The sequence below is a fragment of the Pleurodeles waltl genome, chromosome 7 (assembly GCF_031143425.1).
Source record: "Pleurodeles waltl isolate 20211129_DDA chromosome 7, aPleWal1.hap1.20221129, whole genome shotgun sequence".
Taxonomy (NCBI): domain Eukaryota; kingdom Metazoa; phylum Chordata; class Amphibia; order Caudata; family Salamandridae; genus Pleurodeles; species Pleurodeles waltl.
The window spans coordinates 580298664-580326229 of record NC_090446.1 but is presented as its reverse complement, the minus strand read 5'-3'; positions in this window follow the sequence as shown (position 1 = coordinate 580326229).

The window sequence follows — 27566 nt, the reverse complement described above, 5'->3', positions numbered from 1 at the left end:
AGTTTACCATAAAAACAGGAGTTTAGAAAGCAAAAAGACAGGGGAGACATGTCAAAATAGCTGCCAGGTCTAACACACAGTAATTACTGCCTCCCTGGGTGCCCCCGAAAGCCTCCCTCCAGTTGTCCTCCTCAAGTTCTCCTAAGTCCCTTTTCCAGGCCCTTCGTACCGTCTCCATTGGGTCTGGCATATTCCATAACAACACTTTGTGTATCTGAGATAGCTTATGTGAAAACTCTGGAATGTCCGAAGCCGCCAGCAGTGTTGGTAGAATGAATGCCGCAGGTGCAATTAACAAAAAAAAACAGTGTGCAAGGGAGGGCATACTCCTCCTGTAATTGCTAAAAGGATTTCAGGATCTTGTCCTTCAGGACATCCTCCAAATTTGATATTTCAGTACTATCCCACGCTGCAAATCTCTGTAGAGCCGCAAGGTTTGGAAGGCGGGTTCCTCTCCAAAGTGGTGTTTCAAGCGTCAACCTGCTCATCCAGCCAGTGGCCTTCTGAGCCGCTGTCCACAGCTCCAGCACCACCCAGGTTGCCAGGGGCATGGACCCTTGCATCTTTCCTCCATACAGTAAATGTGACAGACCCTGTGGTCCCATAGCCCTCCCATCAAGGGCATGTGCTAGATCTCGAACCCCCTTGAACTGCTAATCATTAATGATGAGAAGGTGTGCTGCTCAGTAGTATAAAGGGATGTTTGGGGTGGCTATACCTCCTTTGAACCCAGGTCAACAGCACATCTCTAGGGAGATAGGCAGAGTCCCGTTCCCCCATTGCAGTGCACGTAGGTGTGTCTTTATCTTTTTGAAGAAAGACTAATCAGTCAGAAAGGGATGATTTTGTAACTGGCAGTAACGCAACCATCTTAAAGATGGACAAGCAACCCAGCAAGGACAGTGGGAGAGTCGTCCAAAACTTAGTGTCTCTCTTCAACTGCTCCAATTGTGGTGCCAGGTTATTTTGGTAAAAGCGGTGTGCATCCCCGTAACAAACACCCCCAAGTATTGGAATCCCTCTTGCTGTATCGGTAATACAGATTCCCATGTCACATTTGTCAGGCAGGAGGCTATCAGGTAAACACTGGTTTCCAGGGATTGATATGAAGCTCAGAGTACATATCAACCATTTCCAATATCTGCAGCGCTGGAGGCCCTGTCGATTCTGGACGCCCCATGTATAGGAGCACATTGTCCGCATATAGCGATATCCTGTCGCTCACCATATTCTCCCATTGGCAACCACAAAACTTGGCATCCACTGGTATTCATGCGGCCAAAGGTTAAATCACCACAGCGAATACCAACGGGGATAAAGGGCAGCCCTGACATGTGCCTCGTAGGACCGGGAACCTGTTTGATGCCACTCTCCTGATGCATACCCTGGCTCAAAGGCCTGTGTATCAGAGCCGTATGTAGCTAATAAACCTGGGGCCACACCCAGTCCTCCTGAGGAGGGCGAACATATATGCCCAATTGACCAAATCGAATGCTTTCTGGAAATCTACAGACAGAGGGGGTTGTGCTCATTCACCAGTTCGTTTGCAGCTATTGCATTATGCACAGGTAGGTTGTGCCAAACGTTTGATGACGGTTCCCTGTCTATTAGCCAGTGCCTTAGCCCATATCTTTACCGTGGTGTTCAAAAGCGAGATAGGTAAACAATTCTTGCAACATGTGCAATCAGTGTCAGGCTTGGGCAAAACCACAATATCTGCAGTTCTATGATCTGGGGGCAACTTGCCATTTCTCAACTCCTCGATGAATATTTACAGCATCGAATGGCCCATCTGTGGCCACACAAGATGCCAATACTCACGTGGGAAACCATTCAGTTCTGGTGCCCTGTCTGATTGTAGTTGAGCCAGGGCCCCACCTAATTCATCAACTGTGTTTTCTGCGTCCAGAGAAGCCCTGTCTTCAAACGGCAGACTAGGGACCAGCAAATCTTTCACAAATTTAGGCATGTCTGTACATGGGCTTGACGAGTCAGCCCAATATAGGTCTTGAAAATAATCGGCAAAAGCCTGAACCATCAGCTCACTACCCGCCACTCGCAAGCCACCCTGCAGTTTTAAGTATGTCACGGGGGTCTGCCCTACCCTGGGCAGGCACAGCCAGTGCAAAGTCTTGCGAGCCTTGTCCCCCCACTGGTAAATCCTGCTGTCCGTAGCCTTCCATACTTCACGTGCCTCTTGCATTAGTTCCTGCCAGAGCTAGGCCTGTGTGTGTAAAGAGTCTGTAAAAGTTCCTCCTGTCCAGATGCTGCAAATTGACCTTTCATGGTCAAGGCAGGTTCTTCCATGTCCCAAACTTTCTGCCGACTTTCCTCTCTGTGACCTTTCGTATAGTAAAAAATCTGATCGTGCAATGTGACTTTTTGGGTTTTCCATTACACCCTGGGAGAGGACACTGAGCCTTGATTAAAACTTAAAAACTGTTCACTACATTGCCGGCACATTTCTCTAAAGTCAGCCTGTTGGAGGTACCACCAATCCTGTTTCCACCCAGCCCTCAACCCCCTTGTTCCCCATGACAGAGTTAATTCCACCCTTGAATGATCAGACAGCCCTTGTGCAAGATGTTTAAACCCCTCTGGCTCTCACCTGTAGGCATGAAGAAGTGATCAATTTTAGAGAATGTTTTCTGGGCCCCGAAGTAGAAGGTGTAATCCTGTTCCCTAAGGTAGTACATATCCACAAGTCTACCAGATGTAGATTGTCTACAAAAGTGGCCAAAGGTGTGGGTCCTCCCACTTCAGCCTTTACCCTGAGCAATCCATAACCTAAGTTACAAACACTGTTCAAGGAACCCCCGAGATCCATGTGGCCTCGGCAATCTCCCTCCACAGTTCCCCGAGTGTTGCTAAAAAGCCCATCGTGAGCGGCAGTGGAGCATAGACACAATTGATAAAGGCAGGCCTTGAAGTACCCCGTTGACTGCCATGTAATGTCCCGGTTTGTCTTGTCATGTTTTGAAAATCACCAATGAAGTGTGCTTCCTAATTAATATAGCTGTGCCCCTGGATCCCCTATGAAAGCCTGTATGGTAACCCTGAGAGTATCACTTGCATGCATGCCAGGAATTCAACTGAGTTTCTTGGAGAAGAAAAATATCTGCCTCCGTACTCAGTGCAGAGCGGAGGACTAGCATCCATTTAATTTTATCTAGGAGCCCATTTACATTCCACAGCAGCACCGTAAGTGGAGCCGGCGAGGTGGTGGTTGAACTGTTATTCCCAGAGAATCTGGTATCTACCATGAGAAGAAATGCCAATACCTTGTATCTGCTGCTGTTGAGTAGGCACTGTGGGGGTCATTCTGACCCTGGCGGCCGGTGACCGCCAGGGTCACCGACCACTGGAGCACCGCCAACAGGCTGGCGGTGCTCCCAAGGGCATTCTGACCGCGGCGGTTCAGCCGCGGTCAGAAAGGGTAAACCGGCGGTCTCCCGCCGGTTTACCGCTGCCCCATTAAATCCTCCAAGGCGGCGGAGCGCGCTCCGCCGCCATGGGGATTCAGACACCCCCTACCGCCATCCTGTTCATGGCGGGAAACCTGCCATGAACAGGATGGCGATAGGGGGTGCCGCGGGGCCCCTGGGGGCCCCTGCAGTGCCAATGGCATGGGCACTGCAGGGGCCCCCGTAAGAGGGCCCCACAAAGTATTTCAGTGTCTGCTTTGCAGACACTGAAATAAGCGACGGGTGCAACTGCACCCGTCGCACCCCTGCAACTACGCCGGCTCAATTCTGAGCCGGCGTCCTCGTTGCAGGGGCATTTCCGCTGGGCCGGCGGGCGCTCTTTTGGAGAGCGCCCGCCGGCCCAGCGGAAATGTAAGAATGGCCGCCGCGGTCTTTTGACCGCGGTGCGGTCATTTGTCGGCGGTACCTTGGCGGACGGCCTCCGCCGTCCGCCAAGGTCAGAATCAGGGCCTGTGTGTCTGTGTTGTGGTTCCCAATATGACCTATTGACAAAAAAAAAACGACCATAATCCGCCCCTCCCCAACCCCATTTCCCTCCCCATACTTCTTAAACTAGAAGTACCTGTTGTGGTGCATCTCGGGACCTAGGCAACTGGGCTAACCTCTGATGAACAGCTCCACTGCAACAAACTCCCCCTCCCCAACAACATTCAACCCCAACATAACAGATAGCAGGACAATCAGTACAGTCGTACATTGACATCCCCCTACTCAGTATTGAGCCCTCTTGAGTCCTCCATGTCACTCTCAGTCCTCTTGTCACGCCACCTGCTTTGGCACCCGCCCCCTCCATATTATCTGCATCTGAGTCTGCACCGGCTGGGGAGGTGGCCACATCTTTCACCCGCCCCCCAAACATGACCGTGTTCCAGCAAGCATGCCCTCCTCCCCCTCCTCCGTGTTCCCTGTCGCACTGCTGTCTGCCATTATTTCTTCACCCCACTGTTGCTGTCATCCTGCACTGACTGTTGGGAGGACGATGGTCGTGGAGGCCGCTCCTCTATCCAGCTCCAGACTGCTTCTGGCGTGTCGAAAAAAAGAGATTGTCCTTGAAATAGAGCTTTTAGACAGGACGTTAATGGGAGCATATTTGCGAGGCCCATAGCCCTCAACTTCGTTTCAGCCTCCAGGAGTGAGCATCTCTGTTGCTGGAATTTTAGTGTATCATCTGGGAAGATCACCACTGGAGTCAATTGGTGCTTTCCCGGCTTCATTTTCCTCTCAGCCCGGCGGACTGCATCCCTGTCAGCATAGTTGAGTAGCCGTACAATTAATGGTCTTGGCAGAGCACCCACCGGTAGCTTGGCCATGGGGGGTCTATATGCCTATTCTACAATAAAACATGCAGATGTCCTTGTTTGGAATCCAACTCCCACATGAATTTAGTAGGGGTGTTACTTTCTGTTCCTTCATAGATGCCCATCACCCTGAGGTTGTTGGGTCTGAACCATCCATCTGCATCCTTGGCTCTAGCCTCAAGTTTATTTACCAGCCATTGCAGTTTTACCCAGCGTTCTTCATGTGATTTGACTGTGTCCTCTGTTTCCGATAGGCGGCTTTCCACTTCTGTGACCTTGTGCGTGGTGTTCTGTAATTCCTGTCTAATCAGGGCCAAGTCAACCTTGAGTTCCTCCATTCTCTCTTCCATCATGACTTTCAGATAGGTGATGGCCTGCAAGGTGGCCGCCATCGGGGGGGGGCTTCTTCCTGTGCATGTGCTCCTCCAGCCACCACTCCATCTCCGCAGACACACTCTATTTAGCATATTTGTCTTTCTTTTTTTGTGCAGTTGTAGCGGGTGCTTTTTCCTGCACCATGATGAGGACCGACCACTCAGGCGTCTCTTCAGGTTTCTTTCTGTCTTTTGATGCTACACCCCTGACTCTGACCAGCTAACCATGAAGGATCACTGTGACCTCCACACCCAGCAGCAGATGCGGGCCTGATAAAGTGTATGATGTCACAACCCGGTGAATCTGCTCCAGGTGGCCCATCTGTGTAGCCAGATGTCCAAAAAAAAGGGAAGGGGACACCCAAGCCCACCAGGCAGCTCTGCAGGAGTTGGTCTGCCCCTGCGATCCCCCTCTGGGCCACCACTCCGGCTCAGTCCAACAGGCCCAGCAGTACAATGTATTGTCAATATGTCATCAGGATAACTCCCTCATCGTCACCCAGTGTGCCACTAAGCTTGACTTCATGAGTGGCATGGGGGGCAAAAGGCTCTGGACTTCCAGCTATGTGTGCAGTATAATTTATACAGTGCAGAACTCCCCCTTTATTGAATTGATCACCACCTGGCATATCCTCAAGTTGGCCTACAATCCAGTGCAGACCTCTCCCACCGCCCCCAGATGTCTACTGCGACCCAAGCAGTCGATAGCTCATGCGCTGCTTTACAGCTGCAGCCTGCTTCCATCTACAAATAACTCCTCCATTTAATGGGAGCGGTTCCTCTTCTCGGGGGTCCTGCGTCGCACGTGCTGCCCTTCTTATCACCCTCTTTGCCTCAGTGTCGCAGCTCCTGTCTTCAATTTCCCATGGGGGGGCCTTGCCTCCCCCTCAACCGTCTTCATTTTGTAAGCAGGTTGACTTAGCTGTGATCCACCCCAGGCATGGTCCTGTAATTCCAGCCCTGGGGGTAGGTAGGGGCCGAGCCACTACACACACAGGTGATCCAAGCCACCTACCCACATGAGGTGTAGACACTGCAGCATAGTATGCACTGGCCCCTCGCTTCACACCAGCGGTGCTCCCTCTTTTACTGCAGGAACCGCTGCGCCGTCTTGCAGTTCTGCTGCCTTCAACCAGCTTCCAATGGCAGCAAGGTAATCACCGAGCCCTGGGGCTGTCTCTATTTGCATCCCCAGTCTATTTCAGATGTCAAGCCCCGGGGCCAGGAGTCGGGTTGCAGAGTCGGATCAAGCTAACGCCAATTCAGTGGTGGTCAGCAGCTCCAGGCCGTACCGCCCATGTTGGGGCCTGGTTTGCCCACGTCACCTAGGCCTTGCCCACCTCCTTGTCACAGGCCAGCCTCTTGTCTGGCAGAAAATCCTGGGAGTTAGGCTGCTGTAAACGGCTTCCCCTGTTTGCCCGGTCTTGCTGTGATGTCTGTGTTTAATTACAGGGCAAGTATACGGATAGCTTTACAGAGGGTGGGAGATTAAGGGTTGTTGTACCGCAGGAGCCTCACAGAGCTGCAGCCATCTTGCTCATCAGCGAGCCACACACCCCTGCTTTGTAATTTTTGCATTTCAATTCTTAAATGTTTTTCTCATTACAGTACGTAGAATGATACAATAAAGAAACACAAAAAAAAGTCAGGGCGAGAAAATCAACAAAGTAAAATACAACCCCGTAAAACACCAGTAAACCATATCCCCATTAAAGCAGTTAATAAACAGTAATACAAAAGTGGAGGGGGGGACACAGAATGCTACACTCGAATGAAGAAAAAGCATGCGACTGTAGTGATGTTTGATCATTTCATTTTTTTAATCCTAATGTATGCTCTTTTTTGTTTGTGCATACTACTGTGTTAAACAGTGTCATCAGTTATCCATTCTACTGTTTGCTGAATTTGAGTATCTGTGCTGCTCCTACGAATCAAACTAAAAATGCCAAGTGAATTTTTGGCTTCAAACTTCAAATTCCTTCATATTTGCAGAACATTTAAAAAAATATATATATATATGTATACTTTATTAATCTGTTAATTTTATTTAATTTTTTAAACAGTCATGGACACCGTGAGTAGGTGTTGCGGATCCCAGGTTATGAACCACTGGCGTGGATCATCCATTCTAGATAAAGATGTCTGTAGTTGAGTAAACAACACCAGATGAGCAGAATGTAAATATGTTAAAACACACTTGGGGAAACCCTTCGGCAACTGATAGGGATATGTAGGAAAGGAAAAGCTTCTTAACAAGACTGGGGTGTGAAGTGATCACCCCCTTCCTGGTATAGAATGTCAACTTTTGAAAGATGGCAACAGTTACTGAGAGGTAATTATTTGGACGTGACTGTTGCCCAGGGACATAGCTTTCAATAGTGGAGATGGTGCTGTGTTGAGAGTGCTAATGAACAAACGAAAATGTACTCAGCATAATCTTCATGTTGCTAACAAAAGGTCTTTAAAACATGCATGATAAATAAATATGCAAACGTTTCTTCCCCTGTTAAATAGAAAAATATTTGGAAATAGGTTTCATGTGCCTGGTCATTGTTGGTCTCTGTATTTTTCCTTAGATAATAAGATGTAACATTTCAAGGGCGAAGACTGCAGTCTCTTGGCAGAAGTGAATGTTTTTATTGTGTACTATGTAAAGCTTCTTTCAGAAGGATATGTGCGGGAAGAACAATGTGCAAAAGAATGACTTTATGCAATATATTTTAAAGTCATTATCTTACATTTGGTGCAAAGACTACATGAATAATGAATGCTTGTTTTAATATTTATATTTTAACAATACAAGTGTCCGGACGGAAAGCAAGAGAAATGTTTTTGTTCTTGTGTAACATCTCACTTCCTACATCTGCTGCTGACAGAATGTTATGTATTTAAAAATATCACAATTTATTTTGTACAACATGTATTGTGCAAAACAGTATAGATTGACATGGGTTAGTGGCTGTTGCTCTCTGCCCTGTTTTCAGAGATGTTTATTTATGGCGCTTCATTTGGGATCTTGTCAGTTTTGCAAAACTGCTTTTTTTGTTGCCAGAGCTCATTTTAAATTATATTATTGCTTTGGAGTGCTCTTGTTGGCAGGCTAATTTTTTCTTACTTGGTGCATGTCATCAACCCAATGCTAGAGAGAGAGAGAGAGAGAGGTAGCCAGGAAGTATGTGCAGTGATTTCTTTTTATTATAGTCACTAGGCTTTTCAAGGTAAGTATTTCTAATGTGCTATTTCCCTTGGTTTCTCCCTTCGTGTGTTCCTGCGTCCTTCTGTACAACGTGGATAGTGCAAAACAGTATAAATGGACACAAGTTAGTGGCTGCTGCTCTCTGCCCTGTTTTCAGAGCCATATCATTTGGGATCTTACTGTGAACCAAAACTGGGCCACCCAACATCACTGTCTAAAGTCTTGGGTAACTACCTGTATATTAACTATAATGCTGTCTTTAGAGGGACTAAAATATAAATCCTTGTGACAATAATATCTATCTTATTATTGGAACAATTTTATTTATATTAGCTTTTGTCTTTTTGATTACATTCACAGACGTAATCCCAGACACTGTGTAGAAAGAGATTAAAAAACGGTTGTTTTCAGCATATACTATAAACCAAAATAGATGTTAAAATCATATTTTTCTTACACACAATTCCTGATAATTTAGTTTTCAAAACTGATAACCTAATATGTACAGTCCAGCTTACTTGGTCCATCTGTAAAGGAGTCCGTCTTTTCCAAACCTTATCGCCAAATATGTCCCACTGGTCTCACACACCCACTGTGGATTATGGTTGATGGTCTTATGACTTTTTGTAAGGTATCTTGACTTTTCGATATCGACTCCTTTTACTCAAGAAGGTGTTGACTTGTTTCGGCCTACTGACTTTTGGCCTCCCCAGGACGATATAAGGTGCTTGTGAACCTTTAATTAAAAATATATACACAACCATGTATATCAACATCAAAAATATCTACTGTACATAAATTACCAGTTACCATGTTACTGTCACCATGTGTTTAGTCACACAATCAAAAAATGTGTCTGAAAAACAAACAATAAAACAAATACATCCCCTATGTATGCCCGCATAGACTGTTGTTCTGTCAGGGTTGGTAACTTGGTAAGCTGCCTGCAACTATTCTGATAACAAAGGGGCTATATACTGCCCCATCCTTCCTGGGGCCAAGTTGCTGTGTAAGCTGCTCTCTCAAAGTTAACAAAAAATAGTCTACGTCATTCCCTTCCTAAAATTTCTGTAACACTGTCCCTGGTACATTGGGGTGCAACAGTGCACAGGAGATGGCGTCAGCCAGGCATACAATGGCTATGTCCTGTACTCGCTGATTAAATGTTAATAAGGCTGCTTGTTCCTTCGGGACTGACTATAATGCCTCCCTCTCTTTTTAGGGCAGCTTGTGTCTGTTGCTTGAATATCAGCTGCAGATGGCGCTGACCCACAACTAGTTGTGTCGCATAGGCTCTCATTATTGTAAAGAGACTACTGGATTTTGAGTGGCAGAATCGCTTGCGGTGTGAGAGACTGAGTCTGATCCACTATACCAAATGGGATCTTCCTTTTAAGGTTCAAGCTTGAACAACCTCCAGCATCGGATAGGTATTCCCTACTTTGCTGAGGAGGAAATCCTCAATACCACGGATGTCTCTGTATATAGTACTGAGGTGTCTTCATATATTGGGAGACAGAGATACTCAGGAGGACCCGAAAATTAGAGCCTGGCCAAACGTTGGTGGCGCCATGTCGCGTAGGCTCTCATTATTCTAAAGAGACTAATGGATTTTGAGTGGCAGAATCGCCTGCGGTGTGGGAGACTGTGTCTGATCCACTAACTACAGGTGACACGTGTCGCCCTAATCCGGGTTTTGCTCCGGCTAACTAGCAGTGCCTCATCTCTACCCAAGGGCAGGGATGATTGGGCAGCCAAGCGCATGCCATAACTGATTTCTCAGGGAACCCGTGGTCACTCAGGTCTCATCCGTTTCTTTCAGTTACATTAGTTTCACATAAACAATGATAAACGGAGGCAGTATATGTTTCAATAAGATTTTAATGAAGCGACTGCATCTTAGATAGCAAAGCGTGGGCTGCAATAACCAGGACGATACAGCATGACAAGATTAAAATTGTGACAAGGAGAGTAAAGCATAGAAATAATGCTACCATGTTGTCACTAAAATCAATAGACTAATTCCTACTTAGGCTATATTAGAGCACAGCGTGTTAAGCTCTAATTCTGCCCTTCAGGTTCCCCTGGGAAGACATCACTCCCCCCATACCCGAGCAAAGGCCTGAAGTCTGCATAAGCAGCTGTATCGAGGCGTTCAGCAATCAGCATTGAGTCGTGGTTCTCTGGCTGGAATCTCCCTCTCACGTGTAAGGGACAGGGAAGTGTTTTTATAATAAAACAGCTGATGTTCTGAGAAAATGTCCCTACGTAAGGATGTGTGTTTTTCTATGAATGTCAGAGACAAAACTTGCACCACATTCATCAGCAACCTATCTTACTACAGCCTTGAAAGAAGCACAGAGTGAGCAAGAATGTCTTGTTTGAGAACGCTGTGCTGGCCTAGACAAAAACAGCTAGATAAAGAGAAATAAAACAAGACCGCAAAAGTAGCTATTGTAGGAATAATAAAATGAAGCTGAATAAAATATATCTAGGTTAAAGTGCACAGCGGCAGGCCTAGTATGCTAAAATAACGTGCATGGAGCTGTAACTAAAATGGCTACACAACACCCTCCCCTTATTGGTTGAAGGTGGTTCAAAGCCTAAGTATATATAAAAGCTACTAAAACTCAACCTAAGATATACGTGTAAAAAAATGTCAATAATGACAAGATAAAAGGACAATTTAAAATGTAAACATGTGGCATAAAAGGTCCGAATTTCAAGAGTCAGAGTTATTTTTAGAATGTCTGATCAGTATAGGGAAAGGTGCGGAAGACATTGTGACGCAAAGGATTAATTAGCTTGAACAGTGTAGATGAGCGTGATGCCTGCCGAAGCCAGAGCAACGTGGAAGAAATTCACGATGTTCGCTTTCAAGCTTGTTTTCTTTTGACATTCTGTAGATAAACTTATTCGCAGCTGCATGTGTGAGAAACAGGCTGTGAAGGAGATTCGGTCTAAACCTTGAGAACGAGACCACAGTAAAAGATGGAATGAAAACAATGGCCAGGGAATGGCAAGGCAGCCAAGAGACATGTACTGATAACATAGCTAGAAAATACTGGAAGGGGGTAGAATCCAAGCTTCAGGTTATTTAAACACTGAAAGGTGGGTGAGGGAATTGAAGCTCGCAGATGGAGTTATGAAACTATCATCTTCAGACCCAGAGCTGCCTCCCTGTTTTGCTGTTCCAAGACCGTGACGCTCGAGGGGGAGAGAGGTCCAAGCGGGCAGTTGAGGGCTTCCCAGCATTCGTGGACTAAGTTAAGTTCCACCCAGGGATGAAAGGCTTTTTGTTTCTCTGCTCTATTATTATGATTGATTATTATGCTTGCACTGTGTTTATAATCTGAGAAATTCAGCTCGTTTATAGTTTTTCTTCCTAACTGAACATCGTAGTGTGAGTCTGCCAGAGTAATTGAAGCATTTTAGTGTGCAGTAAATCAAAGCTTATCTGAAGTATTCAACTCGTTCATATTCTGCTCCCTGAATATCGTAGTGTATCACATTTTGGTATACAGTTATTCCAAGTTTACATCTGTCAATGAACTCTTTGCTCAGATGTATACATAGATGCTCTTTGTAGTGTACTTATATATATATATATATATAGAGAGAGAGAGAGATTTTTTTTTATTGCTATTCTTATTCTGTCAATGAACTCTTTGCTCATACGTATACATAGATACTCTTTGTAGTGTACATATATATGAATAGATGCTTTTCATTGCTATTCTTATTCCACTATTGTTGATGTGCTAAATGCCTGCATTTACCTGAAATTATAGTAAAGCTAAATTGTATTCATAATTGGCGTGTGGTCCTTCATTGAGCGTCCTTAATGACTTATACCGAAAAGGTGTCAACCAGCCACCTGGATAAGACAATGTCCAATTGAGTCCGGGACAATGGAAGACAGGTAATCTTCCACTTCGGCAGGTGTTAAAGTTAGAAAGGCATTGCCGAGAAGTACCAAGGAGCAGTCGTGCTCCATAGCCTGAGCCTCAGCCAAGGCGGCATTCTGTGGTGTGCCCAATAATGAGTTAAGAGCCGCATCCTCCAGGAAGGGCAACTCATAAGCAGCTTCCTGTAGCAAATGCACCCTCAACGTGCATGTCTGGTAATGAACCCTCAGTGAGAACATCAACCGATCTGCGTCCAATGAAAGCAAGCGCTGCGTAGAAAGACAAACTTCCAGTGCATGTTCGAAAGAGCACCAGCGGCACCGAAACACGGGATGCATACAATGCAAAACCGGTCTGAATGAAAGGGACCAGTCACACTCCAATTGCTCCAAAATACTGTTTCATGCATTCATGACCCAGCTGCGCTGATGAGAGCGCTCTCATTCCCCCTTGTTGCAGCGGGACAGCCATTGCTCATGAAAAATAGCAACAGCAAAATGCCAACTATTATAGCCAAAGTCCCTGGAAATCCCCTGAAAATACTGGAGAATACTGACTGAAAGGCTGATGGTGTTAAACCAAATATGGAGGAGAAGATGTGAACGAAACCAGAACCAACAGCCTTAAAGAAATGTGCGATTCCAGTAGTACTGGATGCATTAAATATTCGTCCCACAAGTTCACCAAAGTGTTTCGGAAAATTGGTACTTAAAAGGGACTGTATCTCTGCTGACGACCTTGCGACTTGAAGTGTGTAGGTCTTGCATGCAGATGTGAGAACCACATGCTTTTGAAACAGTAAAGCTTTGAGTCTGCTCAACCTGTCAAAATTCATATTAGAAGTAGCAAAATGAGGCCAAATGTCAGCTACCTCTTTTATTCTAGTGGGAGGAAAAAGTACATTCCCGCAGCATGGAACAATCTTAGAGACCGAAACAACATAAACTATTCCGGCTCGCATCCCACAGCAGTCTTCACCATTGAGGAGAACATAGCTGCTGTTTGAAAGCACCTGGAAAGTAGGTCTAATCAAGGGGACTGGAACTTCTTTCAGATAGCAAGCCAAGTTTGCAGCAGACGCATTACACGCCCCATGCAAGGACAGCTGTTTATAAACCATTGAATGGCTGACAGAAGTCTTGCATTCACTACCGCTAAGAAATACTTCTTTCATGCCACTGAGACATTTGTACGAGAAGGGTAGCTCCCACACCTCATCGATGTAACTATCTCCGAGCCTTTCATGTCTGCCTACCGGAATGTGTTTTAAACAGGAGGTGAATTGAACTGTGGAAATAGGCAGATAAATAACCCTATTATTAACCACTCAGCAGTTGGTATTTCAGCCACAGTAAAAGGCAACTTTTCTAACTTTTCGATGTTTAGTATGAAATAAGTTGCTTCTTTCTTAGCCATTAGTTGTTGTTGTCGCGTTAAATTAAATGTGGAAAATATTTCCCTTGCGCTGAGGTGTTCCAGGGAACGCGACCTGCCTGCAGTGTTTGAAGTGTCCAATCCAACTGCATAATGGACCTTAGTTGACTCTGTCCATGGTGTAAGGAAGACATATCTGCTTGTATGATGACTATAGCAGAAGAGACAATGTTAGTTAAGGTGTATATCCGGTTGGGCAAGGTATTAATCCCATTATCTACAACAGCTAATGCTTTCTGTAAGTTTTCTTGGTCAATTTGCCGTAACCGGGCAGCGGCCTCTTGTTGGGAAAGCTTCCAAATTTTATTATATACTTCATATAAGAAGCGCTTTCTGCGCTGTTTTCTGGGGCCTACCAGGAAGTCCTGTAAGTCAGTGTTATTAGACAGGAGACTAAGGTGTTTTCTAACCGCATCTAATGAGGCAGTCTTTAACCATTGCTGGCATAGTTTCCCTACACTGTATGTTGTTACTATACCCGCATGTTTGGACGATATATAGCGAGGGTCCAGCCTGCCAGTTCTAAAACCCCCGTGGAGTTTATAAAACATTTATGACACTCATTGGTATCTATTGCCCACAATAATCACCCACCAGGACGTGACAGTGAAGCATTAAATGTGCCATTCTGGACCCATTCATCGAGCGGATCTTCAGTTGCATTTATATATTTTTGCCATTTATCAAATTTTGTATTTACAGGAATACTGGGCGTGTTCAATTCATTAATCTTTGCTAAGCCTAAACAACTTGTTTGTTGTACAGTTTCATTTAAAAATATCATTTGAACAGGTATCCGGTATGCTCTAAATAAAGCTTCCTTCCCCCGTGTTTGCCAATGTCTAGTTCCCCATACACTTTTTAAGTCAATTGACTTTAGCCAATATTCATAGCCTTCTATAGTCAACCGGGAAACAAAGGAATCTGAATAAATACATTTTGTATTTGTCAATAGTATGCGTACATTTGCTGTCGGTGGCAATTTAAAATAATATGACTCAGCATTTTTAACATCATGCCCAGAAAAATCTGTAAACTGTTCAGAATATGTTTTAGAACTCCCTTGTGGTGGAGTTGGACAAGGTTCCCATTGTGTGTAATTAAAAAAATGTCTTTGGGGTACTTGGTCTGTGGATGAAATGGTGTCCATAATAATTATAGCAAAACATATCATCATAATTCTCTTTAGATTGATAATCATCTTCGTTTTCAAAGACAGTGTAATACTGCAATTCAGTCATCATAGAATCAACTGTTTTCTCTTCCCAATCATCAGAAACAACTCCTGGTATTATTATTTTTTTGAAAGTTTAAACACATATGGTATTTGAATGACCTCTGTAGGGCCGTATATATCAAATATTACTTTATCCCTAACAATCCCATCAGGAATTGGTATGGCAGAAATGTTCACAAAAGACAAGTCTCTGCGGACCTTGTGAGAATAAAAATGTGGTTTTAGGACCTCATCCACCAGTTCAACTGTTGATTTTTCAGGAAGAAAATGACCATGTATTAATAAAAATGAACGTTATGACAAACACAATCCAAAGTGGGAAAGCTAGTACAGTCAAGGAAAGCCACAGATAGTTCCATGGAAGAATAAAGTAAGTTGCTTTAAGACAGTTTATCAGCTTATATGTCTTTGACAGTTCAGGTGTCGAAGAGACGAATGAGTCTGAAACGTTGTCATTAATGTCGGCAAAATATCCAGAAGCAGTTAGTGCAAAAACTAGAGCCGTATCTGTAGGTGGTGTGGGTATTTCCTGCGGTGGCTCAGAGTAAATGGCGCCATCCGTCTGTGTTGAAGTCATGTCAAATCGATCAGTTATTTCAGTATTATTTGAAGTTAGTGGAACCAATGCAAGATCATTTTCCACCCTCCCCAAGCTCGGAGAGGTGTCAGTGTTGTTGCTTCCAACTTGTAGAGGAGCTTCATGACTAGTAGTGAGAGGGATTAAGTAACTACTGGCTGTTCCTTTTGGTCGGCTGTGCAGGATCTGCCACATGGTGTAGTTTAACATTGTCAATAGATACAAAGCATTTTTCTTTGGCACCTGCCAACGGTGGTAGAATGACAGTTCTGGTACCATGTATTCCTAAGATAAGGGTTGGTGCACAATAAGAAGGGCCAAATTCCTTTTTCACAGCAACCTTTTCACGTACTAGATCCCCGACTTTAGGAATCCAGCCTGTAGGTGTTACAGGTACATCCTTAATTCCTGTGGAGGCAGCACTAACAGAAGCGTTGTCGCCACTGTTGTAAATCCTGTAAGACAGTGACACGTTCAATTATGTTAAAGGATGTTTCTGCCGCCTCCACGCCAGGACCATCAAGATCTGGAACATATATTTGAGTTGCAAACAGGCCATCATATGAAGTATGACCCCCCCAGGGACCTTCTAGGCAGACTGTTAAGTGCTCTCTGGACTCCATACAGGTGGTTAAGCCAACTACGACCCGTACCTAAGACTCTGGCTGTTAAGGATTGCTTTAAATCATGGATTAATCGCTCAACGACACTATTTCCCTCAGGATGAAATGGAGAGTACTGGAGTTAGACCCTCAACTAAGCCATGGCGTAACCTGAATGCCCTTGAGGTGAAAGCAGGGCCCTGGTCTGAGTGGAAAGCCGCAACTGTATATGTGCCGATAAAGACTTGCAAATCTTTAATAACAGTCCGAGCGTCAGCCGAGCGTTGTGGCCACACCCACAGAAATCTGGAGCAGGTTTCAACAGCGACTAAGATGTATTTGTATGCACTGTCCGGTGTTAGGGGACCACAATGGTCCAAGTACACACACTGTAAAGGTTTGTTGGAAATTAGGAGGGGTGTCTGCGGTAGGTGTTTAGCAGTGGAAACTTTAATTTGTGGGCAGATGTTGCAACAAAGATCATACTGCTTGGCCTCTTTATATAGGCCTGGCCACCAATAACGGGCTTGTAACAGTGATAATGTAGCCACCACACCAGCATGGGCAGAGGCTACCCCCTTATGCGCTGCTTTAATCAACTCTGGTCTTATATCTTTGTTGGGGATATCTCAAAGCCCTATGCCTGGTATCGTAACTTCAGCGTTTAGGCAGCCTCCCATTCGGTAGAAATATTTAGCAGGAAATGCTTTTGGATAGGGCGTACCATCAGCAGTAGCTTTCACGGCAGCCCATATGTCTTCTTCCGGTTTCGCACCTAAGCGGGTTACTGCAGCAACGGTGGCCGTAGCGACTGCTGACTTTGCGGCTTCATCAGTCAGTGTATTTCCAGCAACGTGTATTTCAACGTGCTGGTGTCCAAGTATGTACGACATGGACATTTGGTAGCGTTTCCTTAAGATCCGCTACTTCCCCCACAGAAGTCTGTGTTTAATGGTGTTACCTTTAGAGTCTCTGAACCCATTCTGGCGCCAGTAATGAAGGTATTCATTGAAGGACTGGGCACAGTAGTACGAATCACAGACAATAACTGTTAGCTGTGCAGGATCCGTATGTTCCAGTGCCATCACCAGAGCCTTTAGCTCTGCTAGCTGTACTGTGCAATCCCCTTGGGTTTGCGTGAATGTATACTGGGGACAAAATGTATTATCCTCCATGTAGCCACTAACGACTGCGCAAGCAGCGGAGTATTGATGTTTTGTGCCAATTACAGTTTGTGCAGAGCCATCGGTGTACATGCCTCTCTGATACTGATCAATAGGCAGTGTGTTTGCAGGAACTGGGTATTCTAGCTCATATTGCAAAAATTCTTGAGTTTGTAATTTTGGGTCACAAAATGTAATCTAGATCAGTGGCTGTCAAAGACGTGGCCCACTGTATCCAACGTGGATGTAATGCTTTAGCGTTTGGAACGCTGGCTTTGGTGACAGCCTCAAGGGCTAGGATTGGGGAGACGGCGATAATGCGTTTGCCCTGAGCTAGAGGTCTTTCTTTAATGACAGCCATCTGTACAGCAGTGAGAATTTTCTCAGTGGGAGCAAAGCGTTGTTCTGCTGCTGAGTACAAGTGTGATTTGTATGCAATCGGGACGGTCTCGCCCTCATTAAAAGTTACATAGGTGAAACCAATGGCACCAGCAATTACTCTGATGACCAAGTGTGTTTTATTGTCCCTTGTGTGTAGATGTTGTGCTGCAAGCATGTCTGTCTGCAGGTCTCTGAGAATGCATGTGTGTTCGACTGTCCAAAATTTACTAGAAAAGTCAGGACGTATTAAGTTGTATAAAGGTTTTATGCGTGTTGCATAATCAGGAATGTAAGTTCTGCCAAAATTTAGGAAACCCAATAGAGACTGGAGTTTTTTAATCATGTTTGGAGTTGTAATTGCGCTCATTTTCCTAAGAATTGTGGCGCTAGGCTCGTTCCTTCACTCAATAGCTCATATCCCAGAAACAGGACGCTGAGGAAGGCTATTTTTGTTTTTTTGAAGTTGCATTTGTAGCCAAATTCAGCAAATCCCACAACAATGCGGGCTACTCATCTTAAATGTTGCAGTAATTCATCATCCGTGAGGTAGATATCATCTACATAGGACAATGCTTCAGGGTCAATGTGGTGCAAAATTGCAGTCACACGAGCTGCAAACAGTCTTGGACTGTTCTTGTACCCCTGGGGTAAACAACAGAATTTTTTTTGGGAGCCTAGTGCCCTGAAACTTGTTAAGTCTCTACTCTCAGGCGCTATATTTTGGCAGAAGAAACCATTGGAAATGTCCAGTGTTCTTTTGTATTTTTTGGCACACTATTTTGTTCATCAGTGCTGTGCTATGTGAGTTTTTTATATCATATGTGCGTACATGACTGTTTAAGTGTCTGTAGTCTAAGACTATTCTGTATGAATGGTCCGGTTTAGCTACTGGGAATAAAGGATTATTCATTGGGGAGACACAGGGTTCAATTATGCCCTGGTACTCTAGTTGTGTGAGGATTTCTCTCACGGTGCTTTAGCATCATGTTTCATTGGATATTGGGGTTGAGGTTAAGGTTGATTTTTAATAGTAATTACGTGATAGGGGGATTCTTTGTCACAGCCTACATGGTTGCGATATAACACAGGTGCCTGCGCCAATGCCCAATCAATGGCTTAGGATTCTACGAGCTCCTCTGAAACAAGGGGTGAGAAAAAGGGTTTAATAACATCTTCCCCATATGGGCAGGTACGGACAAATTCAGGTGGCCAATCTTGTTTGGCCAACAAGATATTGTATATGTTTACTATGCGATCCCCAAAAAATTGCGTCTATTGTGCGTTCAGTGTCTCCTTCTAATTGTAGCATTACTTTGTACACCCTATCAGGCGTGGAGACACGCATGTCTGCAGTTGCTACTTGTGGAAAGTCATCAGTTGATTTTACCTCCAGATGCTCTAGAAGATTCCGGGGAACTATTGTGACCACTGCTGCACTGTCTAGCAGCGCTAGTGCCCACTTCCTGTTCTTCAAGAGGACCCTCTTCTTGAGTGGCATGTTGAACTGCAACTGCTGCCACCTTTTTCTTTTTAAATTGTTTTTTTTGTTGGGGAAGTTTCTCTTCCTTTTTAACAGAAACCTCTGTTGAGCATTGTGATTCCTGTCTCGGTTTCACGTACTCTGTTCTTCGCTCTGACCGCCCACCTCTCTCCCTGCTTTTTTCCGATGAGTCCTGAAAGGAACGAGATTGGCACGTATCAGTATATTGATATCTGTCAGGCGTTTTTATATTATCTTTATTTCTGAGATTATATCTATTCTGTGGGGTCCCCATGCGTGGAGATTCTCCCCTTTCTTTTTTACGAGTTTGTTGTTTTTTATCTCAGCATTTCTTATTACCCTCAAGAGCTTGCTTGGAAAAATCTTTAATAGATTTACCCTGAAATTGTGGTTTTGTTGGTCTGGCCCACAGACTATCTCGACCAATATTAGAGTAGGTCTCTGTGATAATCTTTGGCAACTCACGTTCTTGATCCTGTTGAGGAACATCCCGGAGCTAGTGTAACCGCTTCCCCTTTAAGGTTACTTAAAATAATTGAGGATACTGTGTCAAAGTTGCCTATTAATTGCATCACCAAGTCTAGGGCCGGGGCAGCCCCGTATTCATCTTCAATTTGTTTCAACACTTCCGTTGGCAAGTGTCGGTGTACTGTGTGTGGTATTATAGAGCGCAGCAAATACCGTGCCCCATGTATTACAGTTATCTACTGTGGGAACCATCACAAATGGCAAGCACAATGTTAGTATTCTATGTTTATCCTGAGGTCCTGTATGGGGAAAAACTGCTTCCAGTGCATTTATTTTTTGAGCTAACCAAAACGGAATTTCTTCCCGTTTGGCGGGTACCTTACCCATGATCGAATGTACAGTTGCAGGATTAATGCCTGGTGTTACTGCATGTGGTTCCGCTGGAGCAGCACGAGCTGGGTTTGTATTTAATGTTTGCATTACAAATTGTACTAAACGTCTGTATATTGCCGTCTGCTCAGTATATAAGCAACGGATTTCTAAATATGCGTATGCTCTGTATTGTCCAGGTACGTTTGCAGGTGTATAATGATGAAATGTATTTGTGTTCCCATCAACTGCTGGAAAAGTGACCCAAGAATAAAATAGTTCTGTTCTGTATGCATCTGAGTCAACAACAAATGTGACTGGACCCCCCTGGGCCATTAGGCCATTTGCCAATAAATGTGCAGTCAGGGGCTGTCTCATATTAACTGCAATTGCTACCTGCTGTGGATTTGCCATATAAGATGGTATATTTTGTTCAGAGATGAGCACACCAAATGGGGATCTTCCTTTTAAGGTTCAAGCTTGAACAACCTTCAGCATCAGATAGGTGTTCCCTACTTTGCTGAGGAGGAAATCCTCAATACCACGGACGTCTCCGTATATAGTACTGAGGTGTCGTTGTATAAAGTGAGACAGAAATACTCAGGAGGACCCGAAAATTAGAGCCTGACCAAACGTTGACGGCGCCATGTCACATAGGCTCTCATTAGTCTAATGAGACTACTGGATTTTGAGAGGCAGAATCACCTGCGGTGTGGGAGACTGAGTCTGATCCACTAACTACAGGTGACACCTGTCGCCATAATCCGGGTTTTGCTCCAGCTAACTAGCAGTGCCTCATCTCTACCCAAGGGCAATGATTAGGCAGCCAAGCGCATGACATAACTGATTTCTCAGGGGACCCGTGGTCACTCAGGTCTCATCTGTTTCTCTCAGGTACATTAGTCTCACATACACAATGACAAATGGAGGCAGTATATGTTTCAATAAGATTTTAATGAAGCGACTGCATCTTAGATAGCAAAGCGTGGGCTGCAATAACCAGGACGATACAGCATGACAAGATTACAATTGTGACAAGGAGAGTAAAGCATAGAAATAACGCTACCATGTTGTCACTAAAGTCAATAGACTAATTCCTACATAGGCTATAGTAGAGCACGGCGTGTTAAGCTCTAATTCTGCCCTTCTTGATCTCCTGGGAAGACATCATCCCTCATACCTGAGCAAAGGCCTGAAGTCTGCATAAGCAGCTGTAGCGAGGCGTTCAGCAATCAGCATAGAGTTGTGGTTCTCTGGCTGGAATCTCCCTCTAACGTGTAAGGGACAGGGAAGTGTTTTTATAATAAAACAGCTGATGTTCTGAGAAAATGTCCCTACGTAAGGATGTTTGTTGTTCTATGAATGTCAGAGACAAAACTTGTACCACGGTCATCGTCAACCTATATTACTACAGCCTTGAAAGAAGCACAGAGTGAGCAAGAATGTCCTGTTTGAGAATGCTGTGCTGGCCTCGGCAAAAACAGCTTGAGAAAGAGAAATAAAACAAGACCGCAAAAGTGGCTATTGTAAAAATAATAAAATGAAGCTGAATAAAATTTATCTAGGTTAAAGTGCACAGCGGCAGGCCTAGTATGCTAAAAGAACGTCCATGGAGCTATAACTAAAATGGCTACACAACAGTTGGGTGACCATGGCTTTCATTATGATGGGTTGTGTCATGGTAATCCCACTTTTGACACCACAGTCATCAACCTAATGCTAGCGAGAGAGACAAGGAGCCAGAGAATATGTGCAGTGATTTATTTTTATTATGATCACTCGGCTTTTCGAGGTAAGTGTTTCTAATGTGTTATTTCACTTAGCTTCTCCCTTTGTGTGTTCCTGTGTCCTTCCTCCTGTCTGATCTTGACCCCCTTAGGTCACTTCTTTTCTTCATTTCCTGCCTTCTTGTCTGTCCTGAGATCAGGAGTAATGGGCCCTCAAAAGCAAATCAAAGTATTGTTCAGGAATTACACCTTTAATGGCTATGGAGTTTCCCTGACTAACTCATGCCCGTCACCAATTGCTTGTGCACCAAGTGAAGTGTTGCTCACTGGGGTACATCAGAGCTCACATCTGCCTGCATTCCGTTCAGTGCCAGAACACCAGCCCACCACCTCCCTAAAGAAAACACGTGTCACCGGCGCTTGCTTGAAGCCACAGCCCTCCACGGTCGTGGTGTAGGGAGCCTCAGCATCCTCCTGCTCTCTGGGACTTCTGGAATCTGTCACATTATAGCGGTATCTTGCTTCTGTCGGTGAGGGTCTCTCTGGTCCCGATTTGCTTCCTGTGATCTCCTCCCTTTTTCCCTGTTGGTGCTGTCCTCGTCTTTCCAGTTCCTCAGGTAGCCTTCACTAGATGCTGCTCCCTCCTCTCCTACAATGTAGTCCTTGCAACTCTCCGCTGCTGTGTCTCTACATGCCGTCATGGCAGTGTTGGTAGATTTTTAGAGCATTCTCTAGCCCAAAACCAACGAAAAGGTAGTTCAAAGTAGCCCAATTTTGCTACTTTAACGAAGATGGGGCAATGGCAGGCAGTAGATAGAGAAATAGATGGATATTTGTGGTTGGACAGTCTTACAGAAGTGGTAAGCGCAGAAATTCTGCTCTTGCGAACTGTATACCTTCTCTCATTCTTGCAGGGTGCAACCCGCACAAACCAATTTTTCAGCACAACTGGAAAAAATATAGCACAATTTTGCGTGATGGACCCCAATCTGGCAACACTGCGTAATGGGTTTTCCAGCTCCACCTAAAGCAGCCTGCGGTCACAAACGGTTGTGTGACGTTATCCCGCACAGCTGGTACGCTAACGTCAGTTGTCCACTGGAACCTGGTGGCAACCATATTGGATTCCTCAGAACCCTTAAGGCCTCAATTACAGCTGTTTTTGGTTTATTTTTAATGTTCAGGCTTGTTTGACATTTGCACATTTTTAGGGGCTTTGTTTTTCTCGTGCAGTACATTTTGTTACTTATTCTGAATAACTGAACTACTTGATTATGTCTTCTTAATCAGATTTGTCTATTGTTACCTTTGACAATTAATGTGCCTTGGGCATACAACTGACTTTCTGTTTTGTACTATTTTTGTTGGCTTCAGTTACTGAATAAATCTAATGATAAAACGATTAAATGAGAGTTTTTTGGTAACTTTTTTATGGTAGTTTTGAATCTACTTTGCCCCACACTGATCTTGTGGATCTACCCTTTTTGATAGAAGCGTCAACAGTGGCACTGGGCCCAGTGTCCTGAGGGACCCACTAAACCCTGATGACATTTGCAGTTTTCTATCCAACTAGCGGTAAGAGGCCCACTTTTCTTGATTGTGCTAGGGCCCTTGGCACCCTTGCTACTCTACCACTCTGTCTGCATTGAAAAGTCAATCCAAGCAGTATGTGAGATAAAAATGTATCATTTATGCACACCATACCTAAACCTGCAAATATTTCACCCAACAGAAAAGCATATTTCAAACCGGATATTGCTGGAAGCTGAGCAATTGGTATGTTGAAAGTTTTTAAAAAATCAACTGTTCATGCACTGCTGATCAGTACTATGATCAGGATTACTTTGAGCCCTTGGGCAGTCATTCTTAACACCCACTTGCCGAGGGACTAAACCAAGATGGTTTTTAAATGTTAAATGGTAGAAGCTTTCAGATATAACAATCTATTCATAGAGAACCAACCTTTACACTGAAGTGATTAGCTCTTCAGTAGCTTTACTAATTTGACCCTTCATCGGTTGCAACTTAAAGGTAATTTGTGTTGCCCTTTGTCCGATTTTTTCAGGAGAAATCTCACCCTTTTTAAAAAATGCAGTCATTACCGATGAAAGGGTAGTAGGTTGAAGAAAAATGGTTAGCAATTTGGATCTATTTAACAGCTTCGACTTTCTGGCCCTTTTCCCATTTGGTTTTACACCATAATATAGACGCATTTCTTCACTTTTGCTATCTGTTGACAGCACAATAACACTTGCCTACGGCATGGACTAAGTTACCAACCTCACTGGGGTAGGGGAACGAGAACTCCTGAGATGCCACTTCACTTACTGATACATTTTGACTACTGGACTGGCTGGGCCTTCATCTTGCCTTTGAATGAAAGATTACTTTTTATAGCTTGCCTACAGTTTTAGATGTCTGTTTGCAAAAGACTTTTTGTGCATCCTACAAAAACTTACAGTTGGCTTAGAGCCCTCCCTTTCCTTTGCTTTCTTTCCTCTTCTGGTCTTTGCCCCTGCCCAGGAGCATAGCTTCTTTACCATCATTCTGACTGAATGACTTATATCCTTCGACTGCTCACATTTAGAGAGATACTTTTTTTATTTAGGTGATAAATTTTTTTTAAAACAAACTTTATTAAGTTTTAGTTTCTTAAGGCACGAAAGAAATTGAGCTTACAACCAATGTCATTTATCGCATTACGTTAGTTACATATCAAAGTGTATAAGCCAGGGAGGATTCAGAGCAAGAGGTCTGTCCGTTTTGCCTGCATCTGCAGTTGTTGTAACATTGTCAAGAATATATTGCGTCATTAGTGATTTTATGCCCAGAAGAAATAACAAGGTTGTAATAATAACAAGCAAAAACACCCCCATTACCCACCCTAACCCCAACTTGTGGTCTGTCATGCGTGGTAGAGCAGGAAGCAGTGACACAGGAATGTATCAGGACTGGGGGAGAGGGGAAGCATGAAACGAAAGCCCATGGCGGCGACTACCCTTAGGTATGTGCCTATTCAGAGGGTGAGATCAGTCATGGTCATTGAAAGTTTACTGCAGGGAACACCAGTTTTTTTAAGCAACACATAAGACACATTGCAGCCTCTTGTGTAATGCTTCCTCTTCAAATGTCTGCCCTTGCACAAACTCCATGTTGCTCCCTCCTCCAGCTACTTGCTCTAACCCTCTCCAATTCAATACCTGCTTCCACTTTATACGCTCCATGTTGCTCTCTCCACTGAACCCATTATGATTTTAGTTTGTTGTTTTATTTATTTTCCCCCTGGCATAAAGCTTGTCCATTGCTCCCTTGCCCACTCCTTATTGAGTCCCCCAACCCACTCTTACTTTGCTCCTCGAACCCTTGCGGTCCTTAAAATAAAACATTTTATTTGTCATATTTGGGACGGCTCCGGCAGCCAACATTTTAGATTGGTAAATAAAAAAGGCAGCTGCATCATTCCATAGGGCATGCATGTGTGGTGACACACGCAAGTCCCAACCTCATCACGCATCCAGATGCTTATGTACTCAAGTGCATGTTTACGTCATAACATCTTTACTCTTTTTTCCCGACAGTGCACAGCATTGACAAAAACACATTGGCATAGCAGATAGGTCAATAAAGCCAGACATACTGTTTTTGCTAATGCTTGTTTCCATCTGTGTAGTAGGTTAAACTACCTGACCCTTGTTTAGTGGTGGTTGTAATGTTAGCACATACATGTGAACAGACACAGTTTAGGGGGGATCTCCCGATTTTTGTAATCAAAAAATGGCTTCATTTTTGCTGTGCCCAGCCTGAAATTGCCTTTGATTTTATACAAGTCTCATGGGGAAAGTTTATTCTCCAATTCGTTTTCAAAATCTCCCACTTTCCTCTTCTAAAATCTTGGCATATATGGTAGTGGTAGCAATGGTGATGGTAATTTAGGGAAATATAATGCATATATGAATTAAAGAATTGAATGTGTTATTATTGAAGACCTGCCAACAGGCAATATTTCTCACCATGTGAGAGAGGACAGGCCTTGGAGACACTATAGTCTGGCAATGTGGCAGGGATTTTGGCCATCACAGTGGGGGATACCAAGGAGGAACATTGCAGCAGAGAACAGAAAGGGGGATGGACACCTCTATACTGGACAAAAACACAAAGGACTTCTGACATAAGAGACATCATAAAATGAATACAATATTGCATTGAGTGGATAATAAAGGTGGCTATCTAAATTAAATGTTGAAACTTAATTTCCAGGCACCGGATAAAGGCATTGGTGTGGCCACAGCAACCCCCTTCAAACAATTGAAGGGTCTGCAAGAGCACTACTCTTGTGTTAGTCCATATTTCAGGGATATTTTATAGCCCTTATCATCAAGTATGGCATCCGGCCTGCTGCAAGTGAGAGCTTAACCTGCTCTCCATATGAGTGAAAGTCAGTGATGTTGACTGTGGGTGAGCGAAATCTTCAATGAGTCCCCTGGGAAATTCTGATATAGGCTATTCCTCACTGGAAGGGAATGGAGGTATGAGGGCCAGCTCTTTGACTTCTGCAGGTAATTAGCAATTAAAATAACTGAAAGCAGGTCTTAGAAAGGAAATGTTTCTGAGTATAAAGCCTCACAGCAGTACATATGGTGTATCATGTTTTCCTTGGCATTCACACATAGTTTACTCTATGGCACCTATAAAGATAAAGACAGGCAGCCTTCCAGCTGTAAGTAAGTTGACCAGATTTTCTAAAGAAATTTCCTAGCTGTAGTAAAAGGAAGTTTCAATTACATTAAGGACACGGAGGCAAGGATTATGCTCAACTTTCTTCACTTTTTATTTATTAGCAAGCCTTCAAAACATTAAAGACTCTCTTTCCTATGAACCAAAGGGAAGAGAAACGGAAAACAACTATCAACCAATCACAGTTTCTGCCAGTATTCATAGTCCATTGTCTTTCTTTATGCCCCTGCTTCATGCAACAGCTGTCCTCTGCTATTTGCGCCTCATTCTTCCTTGGAGCTCTCATTTCCTACAACAATATGGATAGTAATACCAATCCATCAAAAATGAAGACCTTTGTTCAATTTATTATGAGTAACTAAATTATCTAATATACATCGTGCCAGACCATCAGTGAGAAAAAAACTCAATCACCTTAAGCAACAAGAATCCAGAAAGCAATACTTACACCGTATGGCCACACCTAGCCCCAATTAGAGTTGTTCCTTCTCTACACCCTTAGCTTTGAGCTGATAAAAACTGTGTCAATAATCGCACATGGGGATAATTCTCACTTCAGTGTACTTAATAGAATTGAAACTTTCGGTTATGACAGTCAGAAAATTTGATAGTCTATGTCAGGACCAGAGGTGAGGATTATACTCATTCAAAACTTATTTACCACCATGGCTGTCATATTTATGATTGGGTTCAAATAAAACCTCTTAAACATAAAGTCTGAAGACCAGTCTGCAGCATTCTAAATAGCCTCCAGCCTTGCCCGAACGAGAAAGCCTTGGAGGCCATTGCTCCTCATGTTAAATGTGCCTTGAAAAGGGACATATCAATGCATGCTTCCTGCATGATCCCTCACATCCACCTGTCTATAGAGGAGGAAGAAATAATTTTAAATGTTTTTTTGTATATAAATTAGAAGTTGATGTTCCCTGGCTGGGTGAACTCCATTAGTCATGGCTTCCTAAGCTTTAATGCACCATACCACAGATAGTTTGCGAACTTCATCAAAAGCAAAGTATGAACCTAGTTTGGAATTACATTTAATTCTACTTAGAATATGAAAAGTACCCCATCTGAGGTAAATACTCTATCTGTAAAGTCTAAGGCTGTAAAGT